The 17,860-nt window shown below is 50.5% G+C and overlaps 1 long non-coding RNA gene and 4 other non-coding genes across 5 annotated transcripts; 2 read left to right on the forward strand and 3 right to left on the reverse strand.

Annotated features, from left to right (window-relative positions):
- The first annotated feature begins 248 nt into the window (after nt 1–248).
- LOC128824087 (U2 spliceosomal RNA) lies at nt 249–438 on the forward strand. Its single transcript, XR_008442316.1, has one exon. It is a non-coding gene; the product is annotated as a U2 spliceosomal RNA (small nuclear RNA).
- Nucleotides 439–1,873: 1,435 nt separating this feature from the next.
- TRNAN-GUU (transfer RNA asparagine (anticodon GUU)) lies at nt 1,874–1,947 on the reverse strand. The gene has a single exon. It is a non-coding gene; the product is annotated as a tRNA-Asn (tRNA).
- A 1,291-nt stretch (nt 1,948–3,238) lies between these two features.
- LOC128824089 (U2 spliceosomal RNA) lies at nt 3,239–3,428 on the forward strand. The gene has a single exon (XR_008442317.1). It is a non-coding gene; the product is annotated as a U2 spliceosomal RNA (small nuclear RNA).
- A 1,435-nt stretch (nt 3,429–4,863) lies between these two features.
- On the reverse strand, nt 4,864–4,937 carry TRNAN-GUU (transfer RNA asparagine (anticodon GUU)). Its single transcript has one exon. It is a non-coding gene; the product is annotated as a tRNA-Asn (tRNA).
- A 4,592-nt stretch (nt 4,938–9,529) lies between these two features.
- Nucleotides 9,530–12,625, reverse strand: LOC128823135 (uncharacterized). The gene is made up of 3 exons (XR_008441687.1): nt 12,254–12,625; nt 10,370–10,426; nt 9,530–9,752 (listed from the first exon to the last, which is right to left on the reverse strand). It is a non-coding gene; the product is annotated as an uncharacterized LOC128823135 (long non-coding RNA).
- Nucleotides 12,626–17,860: the final 5,235 nt, after the last annotated feature.

Here is a 17,860-nt window from a genome sequence, read left to right on the forward strand (position 1 = left end):
TCCTTCTCTGACACGTACTCATTCGCTACACCGATACTGACTTGGACTCCTTATACATTCCATGGGTGGCGTACCCGAGCCCACACATCCACTGACACTTTAAAAACTCTTGCACCCCAATTTGGCTCTATGCTGGTTATGGGTGATATGTATGTATCTCTTCACCCTTGCAACCGATACCTGAAATCCCTCATAAATCAAGCCTGACCCCCAGAAGCACAGCACCTTCCCTCTTAACTCGTGGATACTTAATTTTAAACATTAACTTTAATAAAAATTGTAAAACCTGTTCTTATCAGTTTCATATCTGATATGTCCTTTATTTGAGGACTGCATGTTACATTGATTTTTGAAACAAGAGGCTGGAATAGGAGCTTGCTCTGTCCACCTCACGCATTGACCTGGTATTGCAGCGTCTCTGGGAACAGGGCATCTGCTTTTGGGGAGAAAAACAGGAAGAGTTTCACTGTGAAGAGGCTGGTTTGATAAGGCGTTTTTTGTTTGTTTGTTTTTAAGAATAGCCTGGACTCATTGGCGTTTTGATTTCTTTGTGACAAAATATTGCTCCAACTTCTTGGGGGTGTTTTCTGAGTCTATAGATGTGGGTTTCTTTGTCTTGCTGGAGGATTGTTTTAAAAGCCGGGTGTGACGGGTCGGGTCGCAGAAACCCCTTTGGGGCTGCCACCTGATGTGCCTAGACTACCTCCGAGTCCGTTTTCCCTGCCAGCTTGGGATTTCGGTACCTTGCCTGTTTGAGACAGACGCGCTTGCCTGCCGCAAACACAGATCCAAGTCTGAACCACATCCCCCACAAGCTGCAGGCTTAACTGAAAACTGTTGAAGAAGTGTTCCCGTCTCCGGCACTCGGATAGCCAGCTCCCAATGGGGTCCAAACCCCAAATCAATCCGTTTTACCTTGTAGAAAGCTTATCCAGGGTAAACTGTGAAATCCTGTTACCGGGGCTGCTGCCCAGCAGCCTGCCCATCTGCCTGCCAGCCCTAGAGCTCGTAAAGCACTAATCCAGATAGTGGCAGCTGGGAGCTCTAGGCCAAAGAGCCAGCAGAGTGGCGCAGCGGAAGCGTGCTGGGCCCATAACCCAGAGGTCAATGGATCGAAACCCTCCTCTGCTAGGCCTGCGCTCGTTTTTTTTGGCTCTGGGCCTTCAAGCCAGGCGGCGACCAGAGTCTAGGCCGTGAGGCAAGAGGTGGCTGAGGCGGCAGCCTGCCGGGGAGCTCCCCGGCACCTCTGGCTGCCTGGGCTGAAGGCAAGAGGCAGGCCTGGGCGTGGTGAGGGCCTCCTGTCCCAGAATGAGGCAGGAGTTCTTCCTTTCTGCCCCCTCCCTCTGCCCCACCAGCCGGCGGCTGCTGCGGGAGAACACGAGGGAGGCTCTGAGGACGCTAGGGAGCTCTGTGTGGTTCTCAGGGGAAAGAGCCGAGGCTCCCGACTCCACCTGCCATTGACTCGCGTGGCCCTGCGCTCCGTCAGCCGGGGCGGGCCAGGCTGCGGACGTAACTCAGGCTTGGGCAGCATGGCCACGCTTTCCTGATGAGGCCTGAGGCAGGCCAAGAGCTCTGCGCAGCCTAGAGGGAAGTGGGAGGGAGGCAGTCTTCGAGCCGGCGTGTCTCGTCCGTTTCTCCCTTGCCGCTTGGGCGGAGGCGGGAAGGGAGCCAAACGTTCCCAGCTGATTGTTTTGCACTCGGCCTTGACGATTAAGCCCAAACCTCCGGCATGGCTGCTGGGAGATGGGTTTCTGAATGCCATCCAGCGCGCTCTTCAGGCCACCAGCTGAAAGCACTGAGGCCAAGGAGGACGGTTTTGAGGCGGCAAAAGGGGGCCTTTGGGGCTCCCGAGGAAGTAGCAGAGGCTTACTGCCGTCCCTGGGTGGGCTCGAACCACCATCCTTTTGGTTAACAGCCGAACGCGCTGACCCATTGCGCCACAGAGACACGGCTGGATTGAGGGCAAAAGTCGGGAATCAGCTCAGGGGATAGGTGTGAAGTGGTTAGACAAGAAACAGCAAGGATCTGGACTGGAATGGAGTGAAACTGTATCTTATGTGTGCCTGATGACTGTACGTTTGAGATAGTTCCGTGGGAAGGAGCAGAAAAGAGCATTGGGGCTGCGGTATAGCGCTTGCGTATGCTTTCTTTGACCTGTTTTGCTGTAAGAGTTAACAGGGAGAGATTGTTAGTCGCAGGTCAGTGGGTGGGTTTATGCAAATTAGGAGTGTACAGGGAAACCAGTGAGAGGAAGGAAGCTGAAAGACTTCTCTGTCTTTTGAACAGAATGGTGTGTTAACGGTTCTTGCTTTGAATTCCTCCATTGAAGTCATTTCGGGGAAGTGACCCTCACTTAGAGTTACCTAGTTCTCAAAGTCACGTGACTGGTGTTCGGTGCGTGTCTGGGAGCTCGTCATGGTGAGGTAGAAAGCGGTGGGGGCAGAGGGGCTGCGTAGTGTCTGAGGTTATCAGCCTTGTTTCTCTGTTCTCTATGAGTTAAGATCAAGTGTAGGGCAGCAGAGGACCTCACTGGCCGCCCGCAGTAGAGACATCCTTCTTTGACTATGAGAAAAGGACCCAGAGACTTTCTCCGTTGCATCATATGAAGTGGAACTATAAACTTCTTGGATGCTGAATCTCAACGAGTGAGAGTATCCACTCCTTATACTCCACACCCCATCATAGCCACTTTATGAACTTCATTGATTCATATCTCAATGTCTGTACTTTGACCCCTCAACCTTTTACCCCCCATGGGGGATATTGTAGATTCTGTATTCCTTATGCCACCGGATTTTAAACCAAACTTTGCATCCTCGATAATCTGTACGTTATTCCCTGATAACCAGAAACTTCTATGCTTAAACTCAGTACCGTTCACTTTTGTTTTTAACATCATCTTAATAGAGACATTTGTACGGAACGCATTTCAGGACACCGTCAATACCACATTGAGTAATCGAGACCGCTGAGCAGGGAAATAACCCACTTCCTTCTCTGACACGTACTCATTCGCTACACCGATACTGACTTGGACTCCTTATACATTCCATGGGTGGCGTACCCGAGCCCACACATCCACTGACACTTTAAAAACTCTTGCACCCCAATTTGGCTCTATGCTGGTTATGGGTGATATGTATGTATCTCTTCACCCTTGCAACCGATACCTGAAATCCCTCATAAATCAAGCCTGACCCCCAGAAGCACAGCACCTTCCCTCTTAACTCGTGGATACTTAATTTTAAACATTAACTTTAATAAAAATTGTAAAACCTGTTCTTATCAGTTTCATATCTGATATGTCCTTTATTTGAGGACTGCATGTTACATTGATTTTTGAAACAAGAGGCTGGAATAGGAGCTTGCTCTGTCCACCTCACGCATTGACCTGGTATTGCAGCGTCTCTGGGAACAGGGCATCTGCTTTTGGGGAGAAAAACAGGAAGAGTTTCACTGTGAAGAGGCTGGTTTGATAAGGCGTTTTTTGTTTGTTTGTTTTTAAGAATAGCCTGGACTCATTGGCGTTTTGATTTCTTTGTGACAAAATATTGCTCCAACTTCTTGGGGGTGTTTTCTGAGTCTATAGATGTGGGTTTCTTTGTCTTGCTGGAGGATTGTTTTAAAAGCCGGGTGTGACGGGTCGGGTCGCAGAAACCCCTTTGGGGCTGCCACCTGATGTGCCTAGACTACCTCCAAGTCCGTTTTCCCTGCCAGCTTGGGATTTCGGTACCTTGCCTGTTTGAGACAGACGCGCTTGCCTGCCGCAAACACAGATCCAAGTCTGAACCACATCCCCCACAAGCTGCAGGCTTAACTGAAAACTGTTGAAGAAGTGCTCCCGTCTCCGGCACTCGGATAGCCAGCTCCCAATGGGGTCCAAACCCCAAATCAATCCGTTTTACCTTGTAGAAAGCTTATCCAGGGTAAACTGTGAAATCCTGTTACCGGGGCTGCTGCCCAGCAGCCTGCCCATCTGCCTGCCAGCCCTAGAGCTCGTAAAGCACTAATCCAGATAGTGGCAGCTGGGAGCTCTAGGCCAAAGAGCCAGCAGAGTGGCACAGCGGAAGCGTGCTGGGCCCATAACCCAGAGGTCAATGGATCGAAACCCTCCTCTGCTAGGCCTGCGCTCGTTTTTTTTGGCTCTGGGCCTTCAAGCCAGGCGGCGACCAGAGTCTAGGCCGTGAGGCAAGAGGTGGCTGAGGCGGCAGCCTGCCGGGGAGCTCCCCGGCACCTCTGGCTGCCTGGGATGAAGGCAAGAGGCAGGCCTGGGCGTGGTGAGGGCCTCCTGTCCCAGAATGAGGCAGGAGTTCTTCCTTTCTGCCCCCTCCCTCTGCCCCACCAGCCGGCGGCTGCTGCGGGAGAACACGAGGGAGGCTCTGAGGACGCTAGGCAGCTCTGTGTGGTTCTCAGGGGAAAGAGCCGAGGCTCCCGACTCCACCTGCCATTGACTCGCGTGGCCCTGCGCTCCGTCAGCCGGGGCGGGCCAGGCTGCGGACGTAACTCAGGCTTGGGCAGCATGGCCACGCTTTCCTGATGAGGCCTGAGGCAGGCCAAGAGCTCTGCGCAGCCTAGAGGGAAGTGGGAGGGAGGCAGTCTTCGAGCCGGCGTGTCTCGTCCGTTTCTCCCTTGCCGCTTGGGCGGAGGCGGGAAGGGAGCCAAACGTTCCCAGCTGATTGTTTTGCACTCGGCCTTGACGATTAAGCCCAAACCTCCGGCATGGCTGCTGGGAGATGGGTTTCTGAATGCCATCCAGCGCGCTCTTCAGGCCACCAGCTGAAAGCACTGAGGCCAAGGAGGACGGTTTTGAGGCGGCAAAAGGGGGCCTTTGGGGCTCCCGAGGAAGTAGCAGAGGCTTACTGCCGTCCCTGGGTGGGCTCGAACCACCATCCTTTCGGTTAACAGCCGAACGCGCTGACCCATTGCGCCACAGAGACACGGCTGGATTGAGCGCAAAAGTCGGGAATCAGCTCAGGGGATAGGTGTGAAGTGGTTAGACAAGAAACAGCAAGGATCTGGACTGGAATGGAGTGAAACTGTATCTTATGTGTGCCTGATGACTGTACGTTTGAGATAGTTCCGTGGGAAGGAGCAGAAAAGAGCATTGGGGCTGCGGTATAGCGCTTGCGTATGCTTTCTTTGACCTGTTTTGCTGTAAGAGTTAACAGGGAGAGATTGTTAGTCGCAGGTCAGTGGGTGGGTATATGCAAATTAGGAGTGTACAGGGAAACCAGTGAGAGGAAGGAAGCTGAAAGACTTCTCTGTCTTTTGAACAGAATGGTGTGTTAACGGTTCTTGCTTTGAATTCCTCCATTGAAGTCATTTCGGGGAAGTGACCCTCACTTAGAGTTACCTAGTTCTCAAAGTCACGTGACTGGTGTTCGGTGCGTGTCTGGGAGCTCGTCATGGTGAGGTAGAAAGCGGTGGGGGCAGAGGGGCTATGTAGTGTCTGAGGTTATCAGCCTTCCTTCTTTGTTGTCTATGAGCTGAGATCAAGTGAAGGTCAGCAGAGGACCTCACTGACCACCTGCAGTAGAGACATCCTTCTTTGACTATGAGAAAAGGACCAAGAGACTTTCTCCGTTGCATCATGTGAAGTGGAACCATAAACTTTTTGGACGCTAAAACTCAACGAGTGAGAGTCAATCCATTCTCATCATATCCACTCCTTATACTCCACACCCCAACATAGCCACTTTATGAACTTTATTGCTTCATATCTCAATGTCTGTACTTTGACCTCTCAACCTTTTACCCCCCATGGGGGATATTGCAGATTCTGTATTCCTTATGCCACCGGATTTTAAACCAAACAGAGACACATAGATGTAATGTGCTGTTACCAAGACTGCTGCCCAACAGCCTGTGCATCTGCCATAGCATGTTGGGGTACAGGAGGGAGTGAGGGGTGCAGGCTCTGGGGGTAATTTGGTGCAGGAGCGTCATAGACTGGTGCAGAGGATTGGAGTGCAGGGGGGTGAGGGGTGCAGGCTCTGTGGGAGAATTTGGGTGCAGGAGGGGGCATCAGACTGGTGGAAAATGTTGGGGTGGAGGAGGGAGAGAGGGGTGCAGGCTCTGGGAAGGAATTTGGGTGCAAGAGGGAGTGAGGGGTGTAGGCTCTGGGGCAGAATTTGGGTGCAGGAGGAGGTCTGGGCTGGGGCAGAGTGTTGGGGTGCAGGATGGAGTGAGTGGTGTAGGCTCTGGGGGGAATTTGGGTGCAGGAGTGGGCTCCGGGCTCGGGCAGAGTGCTGGGCTGCCAAAGCGGGTATGGCATCTGGGAGGGAGCTCTGGGCTGAGGGTTGGGGTGCAGGCTCTGGCTGGGAGGTGCTTACTACAGGTGGATCCCGGTCAGTGGCTGTCTGCTGGCATGTCTGTGCGTGCGGCCCCCTGGGTGGGAGGGGGGCAGCGGGTCTCTGTGCGCTGCTCGCACCTGCAAGTGCCTCTCCTACAGCTCCCATTGGCCGGTTCCAAGCCAATGGGAGCTGCGGGGACAGATCTGGGGTGGGGCAGCGCGTGGAGCTGCCTCACCCCCCTTCCCTTCCGCATGGGCCGCAGAGATGTGCCAGCAGCTAGGCGCTTCTGGGAGCGGCCTGGGGCCACGGCAGGAAGGCAGCCTCTGAGCCCCACTCCGCCACCGGACTTTGAGCGACTCAGAGCTTGCAAGAAAGGAAAAGAAAAATATTTCGGACGTCCAGGGGCCCGATCCTGTCGGCGGCGGGGAGCAGCCCCTTGCTGTGGCCGGGGACGGTGAGCTCCAGGCGGCTTGCCTGATGGCTGGGTCCCTGTCTCGGTGGGCCCAATCCTTTCATCCCACAACGGTTCCTGCGGCTGCCCCGCCTGGTTCGGACCCTGCCCGTCAGGCCGAGTCTGGTCTGCCCGGAAAAACGTTCTCAGTCCCCACTTGGCCCCCAGCACAATCCCATTGAACGGAACGGGTTGACCTGATGGCTGGTTGTCTCATGGATGTCCAGAATGTCGGAGAAAAACAGAGTTCTCACTATTTGTTTAGGTATAGCAAGTCAGATGCTTTATTAACTCTCACAATTGCGCAGAGGGAGAGAGCTAAGCAGGTCTCTCAACAGGTAAACAATTACAGCAAGCATTTATACCTTTTGTTACAGACAATAATGAGCAACAGTTGCATTTTGTTTATACATAGGTCATTCTGATATCTTGTTTTGCTCACTAATGTAGATTCTTAGTCTACATTCCATATTATCTACACAAGGTCGCAACAACTTCTCACACAGTTCTTTCCCACTCGCCTCACACAATCCTCGCTTCTACAAATCTCGCGTTATTAGGGTTACAGTTAGCCTAACTCTTGCTAATGAACTGTCATGCATTGCATCCCCTTCCTGTCAGTTCTTTCTCTGCTTCCACAACCCCCCCTTTTGTACTACTAGTACAACAAACATTTTCAAATCTCTATTTGCATTAAATCTCGGAATTCAGATTCTACATCAGATGCTTCAACCTTAGGGGTTTTGATTGGATGTAATGACAATGCATGATGAGCATGGACATGAAAGGTATTACTATTATTACGTCCTTTACAACAACAATAACATACTCCTGCACAACACAAGCAATAACATTCCCATAGCGATAATATGATGGGGTTGTTGTACAGCCTGAGTCATATAACACAATACATCATACTTAGTACATAAGGTGGATACTCTATAAGCTGTCTGAAAGGCATACTTTTTAACTTGATACATATTTTGAAGCATGTGAATTTGCCCTTGTACTTCAGAGATTTTCTGAATCTCTGGTAACAGTGAAAACAAATTTTAAAATCGATCAGGTACTAAACTAGTCCAATTAAAGGGTATCTGGAACCTAAGGACTACTTGCAAAATTCTATCTGCAGGCCAGTAAATAATATGATTGCCTGCAGTGGTAATGAGATTAAAATGTATGTCTTGCAATGTGGTGGCTTTAACATACACACAGCTATCATTAGCTTAAAAAAATAAGTGTCCTGTCAGGGTAGTTCCTTGTCCCCTACCCTCCCAGCAAACGTAGTCATGAAGAGTAACAACTTCTCCTGGCTTCAGTTTACGGATACACTGAAGCTGTGGGGGTTGTAACGGCCAAAATGTCCATTGACTCCCTAACCCCATCCAAATGTCAGATGTAATCCCAGGAGCACTGACTAAAAATCGATTGGGCATACCAGGAGGTCTAATTTCCCAGATGTCTCGGTGAATTACCCAATCCCACATGCATCCTCCCCATGGACCCGGCAGGATTCGGTATGTGGGAGCCCACACCCCCCCCCCACCGGTCCATATGCTTGGAAGGAGCACTGAGAATGTCCACACTTCCACCCAGAAAGTTTCCAAGTATGTCTCCATGGCCACAGATCAGATGGTACTCCTGATGTGTCTGTAAGGGCAGTGGGCCAAGCCTGATGCTCTAGATCATTCCAAATGGCCATTAGCTGGTCATTCAGGAAATCCTGACTTCTGAACATGCTAGATCCCACTGCAATGCCTTCCCAGCCTCAGTGATATTCAATACCATCTCTGTCAGCAACTTCTGGGTCATTGAACTAAGGGCAGAAATAACATGTAACTCACCAACTCCAGCCTGTACCTGGGTTAGTTGTGCTCCAGAAACAAGGCCAATGGCCTTCTCTAGTTGCCCCAATTTCTCATCATGTTCTTGGTTCTTAAAAATATTCCAAACTGCTGCTGCATTATTGGCCCCATCCCAAAGGGATCCGGTCAAGTCTCTCTTCTTTCTAGAGGAAATAACCCAAGCCCTCTGTTTTGCTAATCTAATGGCAGCCCCCTGTGAGCAATTTGGGTATGTAGAGGTAATCTGGAAACTGGATAAGGGCAATACATGCTGAAGGACTTATCCAAAACACAGGGCGCAGCCTGTAGAATAAACCCCAAAATCCAATCAATACCACGTTCCCAAGCATGGGTCCCACAAGTTTCTTCCTGCCAGTGTATAATTCTTTGTTTCTTCACCAGGGTCAGTTCTTAATGTCTCTTGTAGTCAGGAATCCCTGGACTTTGTGGTTTCAATGAAGCAAGTGTTCCTTCTTCTCTTTTTCTGAAACAGTGTGGTTAGCATCATACAGGGGAGAGGTTACTAGCACATCACCCTGTAATGGTTTTGCTTCTTCTAGAAAAATCCAGAGGCACAGTAGGTCTGTCAGTGGACAAGGGAGAGGTTACTAGCACTTCACCTTGTCTTTTTTTTTCTTTCTTTCTTTTTCCTGCTGTCCAGAAGACACAGCAGAGCTAGAAGGAGAAATAGGCTTATCATCAGTCGGAGAGTTCTCCCGAGGTGGAGGGGTCTTTTTACAGTGAGAAGCATGGGTCCAGGCAGGTAGTCCTTGGCACTTCACAGTGGTGGTGGTGGTTAACAGGACTTGGAAAGGGCCTTTCCAGTGTGGAGCCAAAGGAGTCTTTCGTTGATGGACTTTACATAGACTCAGTCTCCTTGTTTCAATGAATGGCAGGGCTGCTAGGGTCTTTGGGTAGCACTTCTTTTATCTGTGAGAAAAGAAACCTAACACATTTTATTAATGCCTGGCAGTGTTTTGCAGATCTCATAGTTGCTTGGGCACATTCAGGCCCCCCTTTTCTTGGCTATCAGCCAAGTCTTAGCTGTGGGCAGTGTCCTTGGATGGTGCCAGCATCTTATCTTTGGACTGAGCTTGCTAGCTATTTTTCCTCAGTTAACTCGTTCTGTTCTTTTTCCTTCTCCCCTTCTTGGCTTCTTTTAACCTACAAAGGAAACTTCCACTCTTCACTTATACACCTTTTCCCAACAATGAACACATACACATTGCCATTATACAGTACATTAGTCTTATTATTCAATGTATGCCATGTACACCCTTCCAGTAAAATAACTTTATTACAGAGCTTTGGACCAACAAACCAGGACAAGCACACCCACTTTTGAGGAGTCCACTCGGTACAACCTCAGGTGTCCAATAGCTTTCCTCCCTCCCCAGCCCTCTGGCTAGAAATCTGAGGTAGCCAGAAAGATCCAATGGGCAATATGGGGAGTGGGTTAACCTTCCATGTCCTTGCTTCCAAAGACTGTTGGTATGCAAATTTTAACAACAATATTTTTCAATTAAAAAAATCTGGCCAATGAAGTTTTTTTTTTTTTTTCTTAAGCAAATGTATTAGACTTTAGTATATCACATTTTCCTGATTTATCCAAACACTTTTTGTATTCCAAGTTGAATAAAACAAGTATCTGCTTTTTGATTTAACCCTTCTATTTAATTTTGAACTAGACTGTCTTATGAAAATATTAAACCCAACAATTCTGGCCACAAGACAAACACCACAAGACAGGACAAAGAACACAAAAATAATTCCTATTGTACCAGTAAATGCATGGTACATTGAATGCTGTTCAGCTGGCATCCGTTTTCTCTGATGATCTGAAAGACAAAAGAACAGAGGTCTACCCCTTCTGGGCAGTCATTCATTGCTTAAAATATTTCCTTTATATACACATACTCTTGTTGATTTTAGACAAAACAGAGGAATTATCCCATATTTCCTTGTATTTGTTTCATAGGCAGCCCAGGTTTCAGTGGCTTCTACCTTATTAGTTAGAAAATTGCATTAATACAGATGCTTTCTGGCTTGCTTCCAGATCCAAAGCTATCCACAGCTTAAAGATTCTTACTTAAGAAGTCACAATTAACTTTCCCAGACTTTTGATTGCCTTTTACTTCTAACTCCTGCTTTCAAACACCCAGTGATCTGAAAAAGACAACACAACCTATATTGGTAGGTTTGCAATTCTTTTACCTCTGCTACAATATACACTGCACATGTTCTGGGGAAAATGCACATCCTCTCCACAGTTCAATTTCCACAACACTAGCCACATCAATTTCTACACAAGGTGTAACTGTTTCTTTTGTGCTTATAAAATCTCCATGCACCCCTAGTAAAGTGACAGCTCGACCACACAGAGCCAGGGGCACTGTCCTTCTCTCTCTTTTTACCAGATCTTTTATCTGCTATTTTGTTACCCAAAAACAAATTCAAATCTTTATTCTTTCCTGAACACCAGGTAAAGGCCATTTACTTAACATATAATTCAAAGGGCTATCCTTAGAGGGTTTTACCAGAGACCCACCCATCTGCCTGCTGATACTCTAACAGAGAATTACACAGAGAACAGAGGGAATTATGGCCTAATAGGATCCTATTACAGGAATTTCTACTAATACTGACCACTACAGGGGACGGGACAGAAGGATCCCAATTCGACCTCAGAGCTTCATTGCACGCGATGGCTTCCACTCTGAGGAATTACAAATGAGAGGCTCAGTTCCGTCCACACACCTAACACCTAAATGTATAAGACAGAAATTCATTAACCGGAGTCGCCAGTAACTGTCACCAAAATATCGGGTCCACCTAGCTGAGAGCCAATAACAGCCAGACAGGGATAAGGAAGAGTTGCTTTATTCTGCAGAAAAAAGGAGAGCCTTGCACCTTGGTACAAAGACTCTGTCTTACACACATTTTACCATTTCAATTATTATCCTGGGGATTTGAAATCCCCATGCTTATAATTACTTACTCCTTTCCTTCCACTATGCCCTCAAAGTTTCCAACCTGTTCTCCAATCTCTCTATCTATTGCCTGCCCGCTTGGGCCCGATCCTGCTTTTCTCGCTGAACCGTCTCTTCCATGGGCACCAGCTTTTTCACTACCAATTTAGATAGGAGGGTGGGCTTCTCAACTAGCCCCCACCCTTCCTGGTCTCTTCTCTTAACCATTCTTACTCACAAGGCTACCCGAGTCCTCCCTCGTGAGGCTTGCCACTTGGTCAAAACGCATGACCCATTGGCATTTAACTATTCAATTTTCTCTTGTGGCAAACACACTGCTCTTACAGCATATGCAACCACAAATGGTTACATTCTGACAAGTCCCTGAAGGACCGGTACTTGCTTAGCCAGTGCTTCCTTTTCTGCCTGGAAGTCCTGTCTCAAGGCTGCAACTTGCCCTGGGCGTAGGTTGAGTTGCTGCCTGGTTCATGATCTATGCTCTTAATTGCTCAATTCTAGTTATCAAGTACACAACTCTTCCCTTTTCTCCAACTTCTCTATTGCCCAGTCCTGCTACGACTGGGGTAGATCCACCTGACACCCTTCCCGGTCAACCGGGGTGGAGAGAGGAATGCTAAATCCCTCTCCAGTTCTCAGACTTACTGCGGCTGAGAGTAGGCACACTTTCATACTCACACACGTACGTCCAGACTGGCCACGTCTGTGTATAACGTTCAGAGAAGGTGCTGTGCAATCTCCAACTTGCTTCCTCTCTTGGGAGGGCAGTTCTTTTACACCCTGAGGTCTCCTGGGGCGTCTTTTCAGTGATTCCAGTCCAGGCCGGCTGCCTGTGGCTTCTTCAGCTTCCCCAAACCACGCCAGCTCCAGGGTCGCAAAGGCAGACTGTTGGATCTCACTGGACAGTTAAGCTTTGCAAATGTAATCTCAGCACTGTAACTTGTATTGCCTTTGGTTTGACTATGTCTATATTTTTTCACAGTCAGCTGGGGCCGAAAGCAGTTTTTCTTTGTACTTAGCCTGGTCTGCATTGATTCTTGACCTTGAATGCAGATTAACTTTCTCTTTATCTCTGGACCAAGCTGAATTTCAAATTAACCCGTTCCTTTCCTCAATAGACAAATTGCTCCCATTGTGTGTCAGAGGCTTTTTTGTGATTAAAAGCTCCTCTGAGATGTATGATCTTATCTAGATTGAAGGTACCTTCTAGTGGGCATTGTTTAGATGAATTTTCACGTGTGTAATGATTCCAATTCTCTAAATACCTGCAGGTTTTAGTACCATAATGTACGTACATGAAATAAGCTGGGGTACCCTTAGTGGGTGAGAGGGAATCCTTAGACTGTCCCCCACCCATTTTCCAATCACACACACAGGGAGGAGGATGCCCTGTCCGTGCTAGCGGCACATAAACTAAGGATCTCTCCCTACAGGGTATTCACACAGGCGAGACTAACGAGGATGGCCATGACCCTCCTACACCTCCCTTCAGCAAAGAGCGTCGGCTAGTCTCAGAGAGACGGCGCCGCTTACTCTGTTGCATCCAATGAGATGATCAGACTGTCAGTGGCTCACACGGAGAGGAAAAGGGGAGGGAAGATGGGTTCACACACTCCTAGACCCAGGTAGCCTCCTCGCCGGACAATGCCAGGCCGAGTTAGCCCACCGTGGGTCGGATCTCCTAAAAGATCCTCTAGTTACCGGGCTTGCGTTAGAGTAGTTCTGGTCACGAGCCAAAAGACTTCGCAGAGTACTCTGGGCGTCTTCCGGTAACACTCAATTCACACTGGTGTACACACACACACACACACACACACACACACACACACACACACACACACACACACCCCAAGGCCTTATTCCAGGTACTATTCCCAAGTACCTCGATGCATCACTCGAGGTGGTAAAAACCCCTCCTGAGGCGGTAACAACCCCTCAACACCGGTGCATACCTATGCACCTAGCATATGCATACAGGGGGCGGCAACAATTCCCCAAACCGCTCAGCATTTGACCTTGCTGCACAGTCAATAAGTTCGGATGGCGTGAGCCCAACAGGGACAGATGGCCCACGGACAGTCCTCCTCTGACACCCCAATAGAGATTTCAAAAGGTCTCCTACCTCTATTGTGGCGCCATGGGGTTCAAAGGGGAACCATCCGTAGCAGCTGCCGGTGCCTCTGTGGGCGTTGCCATCCCGGACGAGCCCCCAAATTGTCGGAGAAAAACAGAGTTCTCACTATTTGTTTAGGTATAGCAAGTCAGATGCTTTATTAACTCTCACAATTGCGCAGAGGGAGAGAGCTAAGCAGGTCTCTCAACAGGTAAACAATTACAGCAAGCATTTATACCTTTTGTTACAGACAATAATGAGCAACAGTTGCATTTTGTTTATACATAGGTCATTCTGATATCTTGTTTTGCTCACTAATGTAGACTCTTAGTCTACATTCCATATTATCTACACAAGGTCGCAACAACTTCTCACACAGTTCTTTCCCACTCGCCTCACACAATCCTCGCTTCTACAAATCTCGCGTTATTAGGGTTAGAGTTAGCCTAACTCTTGCTAATGAACTGTCATGCATTGCATCCCCTTCCTGTCAGTTCTTTCTCTGCTTCCACAAGAAGGTGTTGCCCCAAGCCACGTCAGCTGACCGAGAGAACCAGGAGGTCGGACACGATTCCAGGTTTGTCCTACTGACAGGGCAGGTGGCTTTTTCACTCTGTCCTTTCATAAAGGTGCACTGAGATTTGTGGGACAGGGTTTTCAGGACCTCTGAGAACCAGAGCTGAGCCTAGGGGACCAATCTGAGTATTGTACCGACCTCTTCACAGGGGGCAAAGCGCACGTCTGACGTCCCACCCCCACTCCATAGAGCCCGACATTCACACAGCTTCTCCTATGTGATTCCCTCCATCATCAGAGCCATGCCGAGAGAGGAGAAATTCTCCCAGACTCCCTTTAGCCATTGCCAGCCCCCAGGGTAGCAGAGGTTGAGGGGTTGGGTGCTCTTGTTAAGAAATGCCAGCGCTCAGGGAAGTTGCGAATGAGCATTAGCAAAGTGGGGTGATGTGCCGTGGAAAACTGCCCTGCTCCAGATTTTCAGCCTTCAAGGTTTTGTTCTAATTTGTGTTCCTGCCCTTTCTCCCTCTGACAGACTCTAGAGGTGAACAGGATCCGATTGAGCCCCCCACAAATCATATCTCAGGTGTGACGGCAAAGCAGCTGTTGCATGGGAAGGAGGAGTCGGAAGGGGCAGCGCAGTATGTGCCGGGCTGTACCAGCCACGCGTTGGATCGGGAGGAGTTAACCCCATAGTCTAGTCTGACCTCCTGCCCATCGCAGGCCACAGAATCTCACCCACCCACTCCTGTAACAAACCCCTGACCTATGTCTGAGCTCTTGAAGTCCTCAACTCGCTGTTTAAAGACTTCAAGGTGCAGAGAATCCTCCAGCAAGTGACCCCGCCCCATGCTGCAGAGGAAGGTGAAAAAACCCCCAGGGCCTCTGCCAATCTGGTCTGGAGGAAAATTCCTTCCTGACCCCAAATATGGTGATCAGCTAAACACTGAGCATTTGGGCAAGACTTACCATTCAGACACCCAGGAAAGAATTCTCTGTAGGGACGTGGGGTAAACGCTCTGCGGTGTCAGAGCTGGGAAGGGAACCCTGGGGAACAGACTCTATCGGTGTATAGAGATAAGCCCAACTGGTGTGAAGGGCTTTGGAATCTGCTTGCTTGTAAACTAACCCCAGTAAACATCACATTGTCTGTGCTTCAGACTTCTGGTCTTCTGCTGCTTGCGTGACAAGAACCAGGGAAGTGGGCGGGGGAAGGGAAAGCCTCTAACAATGACTGCTTTGCTCCTCTCCCGCCCCAGGCTCAGGGCTCAAAGGATGGGCAGGACTCCAGGATCTGCTTGAGGGATCCTGGCACAGGGGCTGGTGGGGGAGAAAGGATTGAAGATTCTGACCTGCCCTCTGGAGACGAGGTAATAAGTGAAAGTGGCTTTATTGACTCCTCCCCTCACTAATGTCCCCTGGGCTGGAATTCTACATTCCAGAGGGCCTAACAAGTGGGTGAAGCCATTTGGTTAATGAAAAGCAGTGCTCTAGGTGAGGCTTGAACTCACAACCTCTCAGCTCTGCCCTACAAGTACTGTGCACTAACCAATTGCACCCCTGGAGCACCTATTAATAGCTATTGTCCCAGGCCCCTAGGCAGGGCCGGCCTTAGCAAGAGTGGGGCTGGGGTCGCGGGGTTTGGGTCCGGGCCGGAGCCGATGGGGCCGGGGCCGGGCCGGAGTTGCTCGGCCCGGGGCCAAGCCGGCGCGCTTGGCTTGGGACGCGGCCGGCGCCCCGGGGCCCAAGCCAGAGCTGCCGGGGCCGGAGGGGCTGGTGCTGGGGCCGCTTGGGCCAGCGCCCCAGGGCCCAAGCCGGGCCAGGGGTGCTCGGCCGGAGCCGGAGCCATGGGGCCCGAGCCGGGCTCGGGGTGCTCGGCCGGCACCGCTCGGCTGGGGCCGGGGCCGGCGCCTGAGCTAGAGCCGCCGGGGCCGGGGCCTGAGGTGTTCGGGCCAGGGCAGGGGCCAGGCTGGCGCCCTGGGGCCCGAGCTGGGGCCGGGGGTGCTCGGACGGGGCCGGAGCTGTGGGGCTGTGCTGGGGGTGCTCGGCCAGAACTAGGGCTGCTGCACCGGGGCCCGTGCCGGGCTGGAGCCAGAGCCGCTGGGGCCGGGGCTGGGGGTGCTCGGCCAGGGCCGGACTGGGACACGCCGTGCCTCCCAGGAGCCCTCCTCGCGCCCCCCCAGCTTACCTGTTGCTGCTGCCCCTGCCCCTGCTTCTTTTCAGACTTCCCGCGAACATCTGATTCGTGGGAAGCAGGGGAGGGGGAGGAACAGGGGGCGGAGCATTCAGGGGAGGGGAGGAGGGGGAAGTGAGCTGGGGGCGGAGTGGACAGCTGCGGGGCCCTCTTAGGCGCGGGGCCCAATTCAGCCGAATTGGCTGAATTGGCTTAAAGCCGGCCCTGCCCCTAGGTTGATAAAGGCTAAGAGTGACCCCAAAACATTCTCACTGGAGTTGAGAGCTGGTAGCGACAAGTGTTGGTACTTGGTGGGGTGGATTCTTCTTAAGGCTTCCAGGCACCATTTCAGCCTTTTGTTCGTCTCTGTGGAATAACAGAGCTGATACAGGGTATGTCTACACTACGAAATTAGTTCGAATTTATAGAAGCCGGTTTTATAGAAATTGGTTGTATACAGCCGATTGTGTGTGTCCCCACATAAAATGCTCTAAGTGCTCTAGTTGGCGGACCGCGTCCACAGTACGAGGCTAGTGTCGACTTCCGGAGCATTGCACTATGGGTAGCTATCACACAGCTATCCCACAGTTCCCGCAGTCTCCGCCGCCCCTTGGAATTCTGGGTTGAGATCCCAATGCCCGGATGATGCAAAACAGTGTCACGGGAGGTTCTGGGTACCTGTCGTCAGGCCCCTCCCCCTCCATCACAGCAACGGCAGACAATAGATTCGCGCCTTTTTACCTGGGTTACCTGTGCAGACAACATACCACGGCAAGCATGGAGCCCGCTCAGCTCAGCTGAGCTCACCGTCACCATATGTCCTCTGGGTGCCGGCAGACGTGGGACTGCATTGCTACACAGCAGCAGCAGCAGCTAACTGCCTTTTGGCAGTAGATGGTATAGCATGAGTAATAGCCGTGGGGCTGGCAGCCGTAGGGCTGCATTGCACCAGCCCCTTGCCCTTTGGTAGGCTATGGTATATTATGACTGGTACCCATTGTTGTTGTACTGGAGTGACTGTCAATCATGGCCACCTGGGCAGACATGCTACTGTTTCGATGATGATGGCTACCAGTCGTAGTATACTATTTTCTGCCAGTTGCCCAGTATTGCCTGCTAAGCACCCAGAAGAGGCCGAGGGCGATGCTGGGTGCTGGCGGACGTGGGGCTGGCAGACATGGGGCTGCATTGCTACACAGCAGCAGCCCCTTGCCTTTTGGTAGACGATGGTATATTACAATTGGTAACCATCGTCATTGTACTGCAGAGGCTATCACTCATGCTGCACCGTCGGTTGCCAGCTTAAGATGTAAAAAATAGATTTGTTCTGTATTCATTTGCTTCCCCTTCCTCCGTGAAATCAACGGCCTGCTAAGCCCAGGGTTTTCAGTTTAATCTTTGGGGGGACCATTCTGTGTGACAGGTGTTTGTGTTTCTCCCTGATGCACAGCCACCTTTCTTGATTTTAATTTCCTGTTCCTGTACC

The sequence above is a fragment of the Malaclemys terrapin genome, chromosome 15 (assembly GCF_027887155.1).
Source record: "Malaclemys terrapin pileata isolate rMalTer1 chromosome 15, rMalTer1.hap1, whole genome shotgun sequence".
Lineage (NCBI taxonomy): Eukaryota > Metazoa > Chordata > Testudines > Emydidae > Malaclemys > Malaclemys terrapin.